At 39.4% G+C, this 13,873-nt stretch overlaps 1 pseudogene; it reads left to right on the forward strand.

Annotated features, from left to right (window-relative positions):
• The first annotated feature begins 7,373 nt into the window (after nucleotides 1-7,373).
• Nucleotides 7,374-10,396, forward strand: LOC149748431 (small ribosomal subunit protein eS4, X isoform-like; annotated as a pseudogene).
• The last annotated feature ends 3,477 nt before the right edge of the window (nucleotides 10,397-13,873 follow it).

The following is a 13,873-nucleotide window of genomic DNA, read 5'->3' on the forward strand; positions in this document are numbered from 1 at the left end:
TGGATTCTATTCTAAGAGTTGGCCAACTTTTTCTGTAAAGGGAAGGATAAGAAAGATTTTAGGCTCAAAGGCCCTACAGTTTCTGCTGTAACTAATCAACTCTGGCATTACAGCATAGTAGCAGCTGTAATAGACAATATGTAAATAAATAGGCCTGGCTATTTTTTTGTATCAACAAAACTTAATTTACAAAACAGACAGCAGGCCAGATTAGGCTTTTAGGTTGTAGTTTGACAACACTTGCTCTAGTCTGTTTCAGTGTTTTGTGTCTATCCTTTTGCCAGTACCACCCTGTCTTGATTACTCTTGCAAGTTTTGAAATCAGGTAGTACTGTGATTCTTCCAACTTTTATCTTTTTTTCAAAATTGTTTAACCATTCGTTTAGCCATTCTTTTGCAGAATTGTTTTGACTATACTTTTTGCTTTCCTATTTAAGTTTAGGATATGCTTGCCAGTTTCTAGAAAAGAAAAAAATCTGCTGGAATTTTTATTAGGATCACACTGAATCTATAACAATTAGGGAATAATAGGAATTTTAACAATATTGAGTCTTCCAATCCATGAACTCAGATACTTCATTCTTTAGAGATATATATTTTATAGTTCTCAGCATACAAAACTTACACATATTTTGTTAGGTTTATACATAAGCATTTAATGGTTTTAGTCCTATTGTGCAGTGATATTTTTTATTTCACCTTCCAACTTTTGCATATATATATATATATATATATATAAATGATTTTTGTGTATTGAGCATGTATCCTGCAAACTTGCTAAATTCACGTATTAATTACCGTAGCTATTTTGTTAATTCTTTGAGATTTCTTATATAGACAGTGATGTCACCTGTAAATACAAACAGTTTTATTTCTTCCTCTTCAATTTCTTTGCATTTTTTTCTTTCTTTGTTGCACTGGCTACAACCTCCAGTAAGACGGTGAATAGCAATGGTAAGACTATACAATCCTCCCTTGTTCCTGATCACAGGGGAAAGCATTCGGTCTTTCACCATTAAGTATAATGTTAGCTCTAAGCTTTTCATAGATGTCCTTTATTAAGTTGAGGAAGTTTCTTTCTATTTCTAGTATTCTTAGAGTTTATATCATGAATGGATATTGAATTTTGTTTAATGCTTTTTCTGCATCCATTGAGATGATCATATAATTTTTCTTCTTTAGTCTATTGATATGGTGAATTACATTGATTTTGTTTCAATATTATGCCAGCTTGCCATCCTGAGATGAAGTCCCTTGATCATGATGTACTATCCTTTTTATATATTGTTGGATTTGATTTGACAATACTCTGTTGGGGATTTGGGGGTCTATGTTTATGCAGGTTTTCTTTTCTTATAATGGTTTTGTCTGGTTTCAGTATCAGGATAATGCTGGCCTCATCAAATGAGTTTCCTGGGACTTTCCTGGTGGCACAGTGCTTAAGACTCCATGCTCCCAACACAGGGGGCCCGGATTCGATCCCTGGTCGGGAAACTACATCCCACATGCATGCTGCAACTAGGAGTTCGCATGCCACAGCTAAGACCAAACACAACCAAATAAATAAATAAATATTTTTTAAAACATAATGAGTTTCTTACGTCAACCCTCTCAGTACAATTTTCACCCACTTACTTGATGAACAAAAGAGCCACTTCAAAATGACTCCCTGTATGAAAAATAGTGTGCATCAACAAAGCCTCTTTAGGATATGGATGACAAGCAGTAAGGTAGACATACTCATTGGTTCAGTAACTGAATCCAGAACCCCAGCCCCTTAGTATTAAAGAAAAAACTCTAAGCCTTGGCACAGTTATATATTAGTGTACCTCATTGGTCTCTTCCTGGCTTGGGACTAGCCACAAAACACATGTTAATTCCAACTGAGTCTTCGTCTATGCAATTGCTACCCTAATTTTTGTTTTAAAAAAACAAAAACCAAAAGAAAATCCAAATTCTCTCTCACTAGAATATAATCTCCTTATGGACAGGGCATATAATTTTTTTATTTTTGTATTTCCAATACTAGTACAAGGCTTGGAAATTCTTGGGCATTAGCATAATTTATTTAATGAATGAATGAGCACTTTAAAAAGCTACACTTTGTACAGCTTTTCCTTGTACAAAATTCTTATTTCCTAACAGAATAATACTCTCTGAAACGACATATGTCATAAACTCTAAAATTTAAATCTTTCACTGCTACTGTATTCACTGTATTCAATTTGTCTTTGGGTTTTACAGGAGAAAAGCAAGATGGCATTAAGCATAAGTAATGGTAATTGTTGCTTGTTTAGATGGAAGCCTTAAGAAATCTCAAGATCATGTTGAAAGCTTAATAGTCTCAAGTTGCAAGCTACATTATATATTAAGACTTATAACGTTACTGGTTATGTATATTCTTTTTGCAGAAATATTTTTTACTTAGGCTTCAAAATCTCCTTTAACTTTCAAAATAACCACAATTTTATGCTTACGGTGGCTCTATGTCTTTGTCAATAAGAGAAAAAAAATCTACATGATGTCTTTTTAACATGTATGTGCATCATGCATCAAGGGGTAAAAAAGACATTTCTGAATTCCTTGTCTTTGGGGGTAGCTGATCAGTTAGCTGGCCTACGCTACAATGACATCTACTGGCACAAGCAGGACTGAGCATCCAGAGGTAATTGTGAATGTGACACAGCAGTCTTTGAGGCTTCCTTTATGATTACTGCCTGATAATATGAGTTGCATCAGCCTGAATTTCTTAAGAACAGAGATCATGTTTTTTGTTTTGTTTTGTTTTTTAATATTTATTTATTTCGCTGTGCCCGGTCTTAGATGTGGCACGCGGGATCTTCCTTGCAGCATGAGGGATCTTTTAGTTGCAGCACGCATGCGGGATCTAGTTCCCTGACCAGGGATCAAATCCGGGCCCCCTGCATTGGGAGCGTAGAACCTTAACCACTGGACCACCAGGGAAGTCCCAGAGATCACGTGTTTTTGAGCTCTGACTCTGTGGTGCCTAATACTATGCTTGTCACATTAAAGATGTTCTACAAATGTATTGGACGATCATGAACGTAATTGCCTGTAGTCTAACCTTTTAAAAAGCATAGGACTTTCCTGGTGATGCAGTTGTTAAGAATCCGCCTGCCAATGCAGGGGACACGGGTTCCAGCCCTGTTCGGGGAAGATCCCACATGCCGTGGCAACTAAGCCAGTGTGCCACAACTGCTGAGTCTGCACTCTAGAGCCGTGAGTCACAACTACTGAAGCCCGCGTGCCTAGAGCCCGTGCTATGCAACAAGAGAAGCCACCGCAGTGAGAAGCCTGTGCACCGCAACGAAGAGTAGCCCCCACTCGCTGCAACTAGAGAAAGCCCACGTGCAGCAACAAAGACCCAACATAGACAAAAATAGCATGGAATATGATAATATTGTAACAGTGAATTACATTTTCTAAAAAATGATAAAATACTCTAAAATGATGGCTCTTCATCTTTGTGATTGAGAAATCTCTTCCAGAAAAATCACACACAATTTTACACACCATTTCACAAAGGGCCTAAATCCCATCTCTCAACTCCAGGTTAAGAACCCCAGGTCAGGAGGGAGCAATATGTTTTGAGACATTTCAAAATGCATGTGGACAAATTAAAACAGCAATGAGATATCATTCTATACCTATTAGAAAGGCTAAAATCCAAAACATTGGCAACACCAAATGCTAGCAAATATGTGAAGCAACAGGAATTCTCATTCATTGTTGGTAGGAATGTAAAATGTTACAGTCACTCTGGAGGACAGTTTTGCAGTTCCTTATAAAACTAAACATACCTTTATGTATGAACAAGCACTCATGCTCCTTGGTATTTACCTAACTGGGTTAAAAACTTATGTTCACACAAAAATCTGCATACAAATTTTTAGAACAAATTGATTCATAACTGTCAAAAGCAACAAAGATGTCCTTTAGTAAGTGAATGGATAAACAAATTGTTGTAATCCATGCAATGAAATATTATTTAGCAATAAAAATAAATAAACTGTTAAGTCACGCAAAGACTTAGATGAACCTTAAGAAGGAAGAAATTTTCCTCTACTCTTCTAGGTTCTTCTGGCTGGTCTAAGAATTAAATTGACATGAGACAGATTAATAGGAGAGAATTATACAAAAGTTTAATAACATGTGTACATGGGAGAGACCCAGGAAAACTGAGTAACCCGCCAAAATGGCTGAAACCCTCACCTTAAATGCCCTCTTCAGCTAAAGACAAAAGAGGATGTTTAAAGTAGTAGTTTGGGACTTCAAAGCAGAGGAAGGCAATTCACATGAAGTTGGAAAAGCAAATGTTTGGTAAACAAATGTTTTCTGGGCCACTCAAAGGCAATGGGACACACAGTGGACTCTGATCTCCAGGCCCTGCCAAGTTTCCCCTACCACACCTACCCCATATTCTTTCCATATATCCCTGGTGACAGCTCTATTCTGGGAACAGGGCCTTTAAATGCTTTAGGCAGCTAAGAGAGAGGTCAAAGTTTCTTCCTGAGTCTTTCAGGCCTTGATTGTTTTCAGTTCAAAATAAACCACAAGCCAAAGAGACATTTTGGGATGGCCAATTTTGCTCTCCTACAAATGCATATGGCTAAGTGAAAGAAACCAGTGTGAAGAGGCTACATACTGTACAATGCCAACTATATGACATTCTGGAAAAGATAAAACTATGGAGATAGAAAAAGTTCAGTGGTTGCCAGGGGTCAGCGGGAGGAAAGGAATAAATAGATGGAGAACAGGGATCTTTGGGACAGTGCAACTATTCTGTATGATACTGTAATGGTGGATACGACATACATTATACATTTGTTTAAACCCAGAGAATGGACAACAGAGAGAGTGAACCCTATTGTAAACTAAGTACTTTAGTCAATAATAATGGATCAGTATAGGCTCAATTGCAACAAGTGTACTACACTAATGCAAGATGTTAATAATAGGAGAAACTCTGGGGCGGGGATGGGGGAGGAAGTGGGTAGGAACTCTGTACTTCCTAATCAATTTTTCTATAAACCTAAAATTACTCTAAAAAAGAGTCTATTCATTTAAAAAATGAAAAGAAATAAACTTCTATCATATTGATATATTATAGGATCTATTTGTTATGGTAAAAAAAATGCATGTGGTCTTATAATGAATGAATTGAACAAGTTTACCTTCTAATGTTATTCTCTGCTACAATTTTAAATGACACATAATCTATGCCAGGAGTTTATTTCATAAGGGCTCATGTAATCAAGTCTCTCTAACAGAAGGCTACTTTGCGATTATAAACCCTACAGAGAAAAAGACTTTTTACTTAATTCTTGGGTTGATGAAATTAAATACTTCATTTGGTGTGCTTTTCATTTTGATGTCCCTTAGGGCTGAGAATTGCCTTTCTCAGAAAGCACTATAAATCATCTGTGAATGGCTGGTGTGATAGAGGGAAGAAGGACGAGTTTATTATAGCTTCTGTCGAGAGCTCTAGGCACATCTAGCAAGCGGCTGCCAAGAAATGTTTATTGGTGTGGTAGGGAGTTCTACTCCCTGGATCCTTGTGAAAAACTGAAAATTGCTTTTGGCCTGTCAGTTGCATTGTAAAAAGTCTTCGGCTTAAAAATTGATTACCATTTTATCTCAGAAAGCAGAATGGCAGTCCAGCAAATCATGATTCCCATAAGTACTCATATGAACCCCTGGTGCTTACCAAAGTGGGAATATTTTTAGCCCATCTCCATAAAGTTTAAAGGTAGGTGGACATTTGGGCCATAGCTTGAGCGATTTCAGGACAGCAGTTTGTCTTCTGGCCTGAGTTATTTGGAGTTTGGGTCTCTCATAATAAAAAATTTTACAAAATAACAACTTCACCACAGGGCAGGCTTAACCTTAGGTAACAGAAAAAAGAATAATTGTAAGATAAAATTATAGCTATAACTGTTCATATTATTCAGGCTAAAAGATATTTTGGTGTGACTAAATGTGCTTGGCTTATGTCCAGGGAAAAGACCCTGCCCCAAATGAAGAGATAAAACCAAAGGAAGTGAATCTCTACAGCCCCACTGGAGTCCTACCTTCCTCTTAGCTTGCTTGGGGTGTAAACTGGTACATATACTGAAGTCTAGTACACCGGGGCCAATGTAAGCTTTCTGATGGAAAGCAGACCACGTGAGACGGGAGGAGCCTTAGAGAGTCTCCGACTCTAACATCTCTACCCACCCAGACTCTTGTTAGAAATTCATGTATCTAATTTTGTAAGTTGCAGTTCTTTCTGGTCACTTACTGTAAACTGCAGTTATACCGGTCACTAACACCCTTGAGTGAGTTCATTTGTCAGATTTCACTCTTATGTAGCATCTGGCCCAAAACAGGGCTCTAAAGAAACCATATACTCTAAAAAAATCTATTTAAGATAGGGAGGAGGAATGATTTTGGAAGAAGAAAGTATTGGGACAGTTGGGGGACTGCCCAAAACTGTAGCAGTAGCAACACTTCTGCTTAAAGATATTTATTACAAGCAGCAAAAGCAACTAGGCACATATGTTTGCCTCCTACTCAGTATCCAGATTCCTTTGCTGAGAGATTCAGAGGATGAAATACCTGGTGGATAACTGTTACCACCTTTACTAACATTTCCCCCTCCTTTCAGTACTAAATGTTTCACTTGTGAAAATCCTTTAGCCAGACATTAATTGAGATAATATACTGAGGTCTACTTATCTTTAAGGTAGAGGAATCTGAGCCGCTATACTCAAAGCAGCATCAACCTGATTTTAATAAGTCACTTGTTATCAATCAGGCCTATCAAAATAGGAAGAAATGATTGTAGGGGAAGGGGTAATGTTGTAGTGCTAAAACAGGTCATATTCTTAAAACCTGTTTGTTAATGCAAGCCATACATTAGGTACACAAAGTCTAACATTTTGGTCCAGGTCACACGGTAGCTGAGTAGCTGAGTCAGGATTTAAACCCAAGCTCATCTGACTCACATTATTTCCCCTATTATTTCAATATCCTGTCAATGACATAAAATTTCAGCCACTGTTTTAAGTGCTTTATATCCATTAACTCATTTAATCTTCCCTGTAGTTCTATGCGGTAGGGACTATTATTATCTCTATTTACACATGAAGACCCGGAGACAGTGACAGCAGAAATAATCTGTCCCGGGCTATGCAGCTAGAAAATGGTAAAGCTTGGATTTGACCCCAGATAGCCTTGAAAATACAATAATGTTTCTCTAAAACTCTAACTTGAGATTTGTCTTCTTACAAATGAACTTTGAAATCCTCCCGCATGGCGATCAGTTTCAGCCTTTAGAAGACATCTCTCTTCCCACTCCCTTTCCACACCCTTGTTCTTCATCTGAAGCAGGTGAGGTCATGAGCTCAGTGAGAGCAGCACACCACAGACATTCAACAGGCTTGCTCTGAATCAGTGGATAGGATTCAAAGCTTAACTCCCAGCTGTGCAAAATTGGGCAAGTCCCATAACCTCCCCCTTAGTTCTCTTGCGTATAAAATGGGGATATTCAACCCTATATCATGTCATTGTTATGAGGATTAAAAAGGTATGTGTGGGGACTTCCCAGGGGGCGCAGTGGTTAAAAATCCCCCTGCCAATGCGGGGGACACGGGTTCAAGCCCTGGTTGGGGAAGATCCCACATGCCACGGAGCAGCTAAGCCCGTGCACCACAACTACTGAGCCTGCGTGCCACAACTAGTGAAGCCCGTGCGCCTAGAACCCATGCTCCACAACAAGAGAAGCCACCGCAGCGAGAAGCCCAAGCGCCGCAATGAGATGTAGCCCCTGCTCGCCGCAACTAGAGAAAGCCCGCACCCAGCAACGAAGACCCAACACAGCCAAAAATAAAATATTAAATAAATAATTTTTAAAAAAAATATATGCGTGGCTCTTTTCATGCCTAGCGCAGCCATGGCTCGTGGTCCCAAGAAGCAACTGAAGCGCATAGCAGCTCCAGAGCATTGGATGCTGGATAAACTGACTGGTGAGTTTGTTCCTTGTCCATCTAGAGGACCCCACAAGCTGAGGGGACGTCTCCCCCTAATCATTTTCCTAAGGAACAGACTTAAGTATGCCCTAACAGGAGATGAAGTAAAGAAGATCTGCATGCAGCGTTTCATTTAGATTGATGACAATATCCACACTGATATAACCTACCCTACTGGTTTTATATATGTCATCAGCGTTGACAAGACTGGAGAGAATTTTCATCTGACCTATGAAACCAAGGGTCATTTTGCTGTTCATCATATTACACCAGAGGAGGTCAAATATAAGTTGTGCAAAGTGAGAAAGATCTTTGTGGGGACAAAAGGAATTCCCTCATCTGGTGACCCACTATGCTCACACCATCCGCTACCCTGGTCCCCTCATCAAGATGAATGACACTATTCAAATTGATTTGGAGACTGGCAAGATTACTGACTTCATCAAATCTGACACTGGGCAGCAAACCATGGATCTCCCTTCCCCGTGGAAACTGTATCCACCTTACCATTGCTGAGGAGAGAGGCAAGAGACTGGCGGCCAAACAGAGCAGTGGATAAAATGATCTCTAAGTGACATGACTTGTACTTAAAGATAACATTACATTAAAAAAGAAATGTATGTGTGTATGCACCCCAGTGTTCACAGGAGCACTATTTATACTAGCCAAGACATGGAAGCAACCTAAGTAAGTATCCATCAATGAATGGATAAAGAAGATGTGGTACATATATACAATGGAATACTACTCAGCCATAAGAAAGAATGAACTGATGCCATTTGCAGCAACACAGATGGACCTAGAGATTATCATAATACTAAGTGAATTTATTCAGACAGAGAAGACAAATACCATATGATGTCACTTATACGTGGAATCTAAAAAATAATACAAATGAATTTATTTACAAAACAGAAACAGTCTCACAGACATAGAAAACAAACTTTTGGTTACCAAGGGGGAAAGGGCAGGGGGGAGGAGTACGGGATTAACAGAAACACACCACTATATATAAAACAGATAAGCAACAAGGATTTACTGAATAGCACAGAGAACTGTATTCAATATCTTATAATAATCTAAAAGGAAAATAACCTGAAAAAAATATATATGTATAACTAAATCACTTTGCTGTACATCTGAAACTAACACAGTATTGTAAATCAACTCTACTTCAATTAAAAAAAAAGAAAAGAAAAAAATATGTGTGTGTATAAATATTCTCAGCCCAGTGGTTGGCACCATTCAATAAATGGTAGCTATTGTTATTATTAACCATTACTATTATGATTGTATTACTGTGTTACTGTTATACCAGGAACACAAATTGATGATGAGAGTGCTTGCCATTTTCAGTTACATATTTGTGTGCTGGTTCCAAAGGGAGGTAGTCACATTTCCAGTCCTGGGAAAGATGACTCGTATTGTTCTTTCTTCAAAAATATTTGAAGCGAAGTAGTAAGAATTTGGAACAATAATATGCTTTATGGAAAACACCATGTACCAAAGAATGATGGTTATTTATCACAAGTGTAAAGTCAGAAGCTTGAACCTAACTTTTTGCATTAAGCCACCTGGAAGGGATGACAGAGAGGCGGTAGTTATTAAGGAGTGTCCCCTCCAACCCATAAGAAGCAGTGACTCAGCACAGTGAACCTGCCCATGCAGGTCCATTGTTATGAGGCTTTCACTGTTATAAGTCTTTGGCATAGAACCCTGTAGCAGACACTGTGGATCCAACTACATTTCTTCCTTTCTGCATCACTACTAGAATGCCAAACTCGTTCAAGCATCAGGCAGCAAAATGCTCCGGGAAGGTCAATTCTGCCTCTGGGAATAAATCATAATTGGCCGAAGCCAGTCCTGGTAATCTCATTTCACTTTATTTCATTGGCTTAAGTATAAAAGTGTGATACGTTGGGGGTCAATTAATTATAAGGGAAAATCAGCTGAAGGTTATTTTTTTTTTTTTTTTTTTTTTTTTGCGGTACGCGGGCCTCTCACTGTTGTGGCCTCTCCTGTTGCGGAGCACAGGCTCCGGACACACAGGCTCAGCGGTCATGGCTCACGGTCCCAGCCGCTCCGCGGCATGTGGGATCTTCCCGCACCGGGGCACGAACCCGTGTCCCCTGAATTGGCAGGCGGACTCTCAACCACTGAGCCACCAGGGAAGCCCTACAATGATTTTTAAGACCCCGTATCTACCTTCAAGGAGTTTATACTAACCAGCTGGTCAATTCGGGACAACTCACCTGACTTTAGCTTTCTCATCTGAAAAATATGGATAATAACACCCACTATACTTCACTTCCTTTTTAATAGCATCTGTTTATAGATGGATTTCACATAGTTGTTAGGGAGCAAAATAAAATGACTTATAGGAAAGTGTTCTGAAGAGAAGATTAAATTCTATGCAAACACACTTTTCCATGCAGAGAATTAAAAGACGGCCCTTTCCGGGACTTCCCTTGTGGCCCAGTGGTAAAGAATCCACCCTGAAATGCAGGGTAAGAGGGTTTGATCCCTAGTCGGGGAATTAAGATCCCACATGCCACGGGGCAACTAAGCCTGCGTGCCGCAACTGCTGAACCCACACGCCTCAACGAGAGAGCCCACCTGCTGCAAACTACAGAGCCCATGTGCTCTGGAGCCCGTGCACCATGAGAGAGAAAACCCGCATGCCACAATTAGACAGAAGCCCGCGTGCCGCAATGAAGAGCCCTCATTCCACGACAAAGATCCCATGTGCTGCAACTAAGAGCTGACACAGCCAAAAATAAAAAATTAAATAATAAAATAAACAAACAAAAACAAAATGCTTAAAAAAAAAAAGACGGTCCTTTCCTTTGAGCACCTGCCTAAATGGGAAACATTCTTTGACTTGAGATAAAAGGCAAAAAATTTATACCTATATTACCATTATCATTACTATTATTATGATCATTATTCTTTATTCTTTCCTATCCCCAGATTATCATTATCATCCCCAAATACCAGAAGCTTAGAGTGAATTATTTTTTGTTTGTTTTAAACATATGACCACTCCAGAGTATACCCAGAAAAAATAAAAACACTAATTCTAAAAGATACATGCACCCCAACGTTCATAGCAGCACTATTTACAATAGCCAAGACATGGAAGCAATCCAAGCGCCCATCAACAGACGAATGGATAAAGATGTGGTGTATATATACAATGGAGATTACTCAACCATAAAAAAGAATTTCTGCCATTTGCAGCAACATGGGTGGACCTAGAGAATATTATGCTTAGTGAAATGTCAAAGACAAATACTATACATACATGGAATCTAGAAAATAATACAAATGAATGTATATGCAGAACAGAAACAGATTCACAGATATAGAAAACCAACTTGCGGTACCAAAGGGGAGAGGGAAGACGGGAGGGACAAATTAGGAGTATGGGATTAACAGATATAAACTACTATGTATAAAATAGTTAAGGGACAAAGATATATAGTATAGCACAGGGAATATTATATATTTGTGTTACATATTCTCTATATAAGGAGGGTGTTTAGTGGTTCACTATATCACACCCCCTTTAATATACATAAGTATCTCAACCCTTTCTGTAGTTTGTTTTAGAAAAAATATATAAAAATTTAAAATTATAAACAGTGTATTGAATAATCCAGACACCACAGGGTGCAAGCAAAAAACAATGTAGTTTCTTCTCCCCACTTCCCTTGCAAATCCTCTCTGATTGTTCTTTTCTGTCCCTTGGATGAAACCTTTGGCAGATCGCATAGCTTTCCTTGCCATTCTTGGTAATAAAAGAATGTTCTCCTGTTTTCACGTCTTAAATAATCCAGTTCAGTGAAACACCAAAACTCTATACTCTCATGTGATTGAAAACATCTCTCCTCCCTCCTTTCTGCTCACATGAAATCAAGACCTGCAGGGGTGATGCCTCAGTTTCTTCTCTCTGTCTCATGTTATCCTTCCCCCCACCTGCTGGCTGCAGTTTAGAAGCCTTTATAGGTTTGGAGCAGGGGTGAAGGAGAAGCATAACGGGCAGGAACAGTCCTTGATGAGTACAGTTTTAATCTGGGTGTGCCCGTTTCCAAATGCATCCTCTTTCCTTCTGGGGAACCATTTTGGGTTCTCTGGTGAAGCCCCACCCTAACCCCCGCTGTAACCTCCCGCCTCTGGGATCAGCTGTCTCCACTTCCTTTGATGTAGGTGATGCCTCCTTAGGGGACACGGACTCTGCTTCCGCATCTGAAGGTTCATCTGTAGCTTCTTCCCGCTGTGGTTCCCTCACCCTTATCAGAAGGCCCTCTTGGGCATGGCCAATTTCAAGACAACAACCCATGCCCAGGTTTAATCTGCAGGGTCCACTCTAGCCCAGGAGAAATATGCTTGTGTTTTTCACCTGCTGAACATTTTCTACCCTGTCAAGTCCAGGTGCAACCCCTCAACTTCAGACTTTTCAGGTGTGAGTTCAGTGTCAAGCTCTGTGTACCCCCAACTCCAGGGATGTATGTCAAGTTCTCCAAGTGGTTCCATTGAAGCCTATTGCACCTGGCTTCAGACGAAGCTTCAGTCTCTCCCTTCCACATCCCTCCTTCTTGGAGGCAAGAAGAAGAAATGCACAGCACCCTGCCCTCTTCCCAAGTCTCTTTCAAACTTGAAAGCCCCCTATTTTCTCAGATAGTCTGGAAGTGGGTCATGGGCGATGGCAGCAGGATGGGACCATCCTGAGGTAGCCTCACCTTTTCTTTAGAGTGTGAGAGTTATTAGTACTTTTGTATTATTTTGGGACTTTGAAACTGAAGGGATTTAGAACAAGCCTCCCCAAAATGTGCCAGTTTGGTCAATGGATTATTTTGAGTTGAAGACAACAGAGGCTCAAAAGACTTAGGAAGAGCTTTTCTCCTCCCCCTCAACTGCCTAAAAGAATTTATTTTTTAAATTAATTTTTATTGGAGTATAGTTCCATTACAATGTTGTATTAGTTTCTACTGTACAGTAAAATGAATCAGCTATACATACACATACATCCCTTCTTTTTTGGATTTCCTTCCCGTTTAGGTCACCACACTGCATTAAGTAGAGTTCCCTGCGCTAGGCAGTATGTTCTCATTAGTTACTTATTTTATACATAGTATCGATAGTGTATATGTGTCAATCCCAATTTCCCAGTTCCTCCCATCTTTCCCCCTTGTCCCCACTGGTACCCACACATTTGTTCTCTACATCTGTGTCTCTATTTCTGCTCTGCAAATAAGATCATCTATACTATTTTTCTAGATTCCACACATGTGCGTTAATATACGATATTTGTTTTTCTCTTTCTGACTTACTTCACTCTATATGACACTGTCTAGGTCCATCCATGTCTCTACACATGACCCAATTTCGTTCCTTTTTATGGCTGAATAATATTCCATTGTATATATGTACTACATCTTCTTTATCCATTCATCTGTCAATGGGCATTTACATTGCTTCCATGTCCTGGCTATTGTAAATAGAGCTGCAATGAACATTGGGGTGCATGTGTCTTTTTGAATTATGGTTTTCTCAGGGTATATGCCCAGTAGTGGGATTGCTGGGTCATATGGTAGTTCTATTTTTAGTTTTTTAAGGAACCTCCATGCTGTTCTCCATAGTGACTGTATCAATTTTCATTCCCACCAACAGTGCAAGAGGGTTCCCTTTTCTCCACACCCTCTCCAGCAGTTATTGTTTGTAGATTTTTTGATGATGGCCATTCTAACTGGTGTGAGGTGATACCTCATTGTAGTTTTGATTTGCATTTATCCAATAATTAGTGATGTTGAGCATTTTTTCATGTGTTTGTTGGCCATCTG

The sequence above is a fragment of the Delphinapterus leucas genome, chromosome 9, assembly GCF_059928025.1.
Source record: "Delphinapterus leucas isolate spDelLeu-1000000601 "Yukka" chromosome 9, BTC_Dleu_Yukka2, whole genome shotgun sequence".
NCBI lineage: Eukaryota > Metazoa > Chordata > Mammalia > Artiodactyla > Monodontidae > Delphinapterus > Delphinapterus leucas.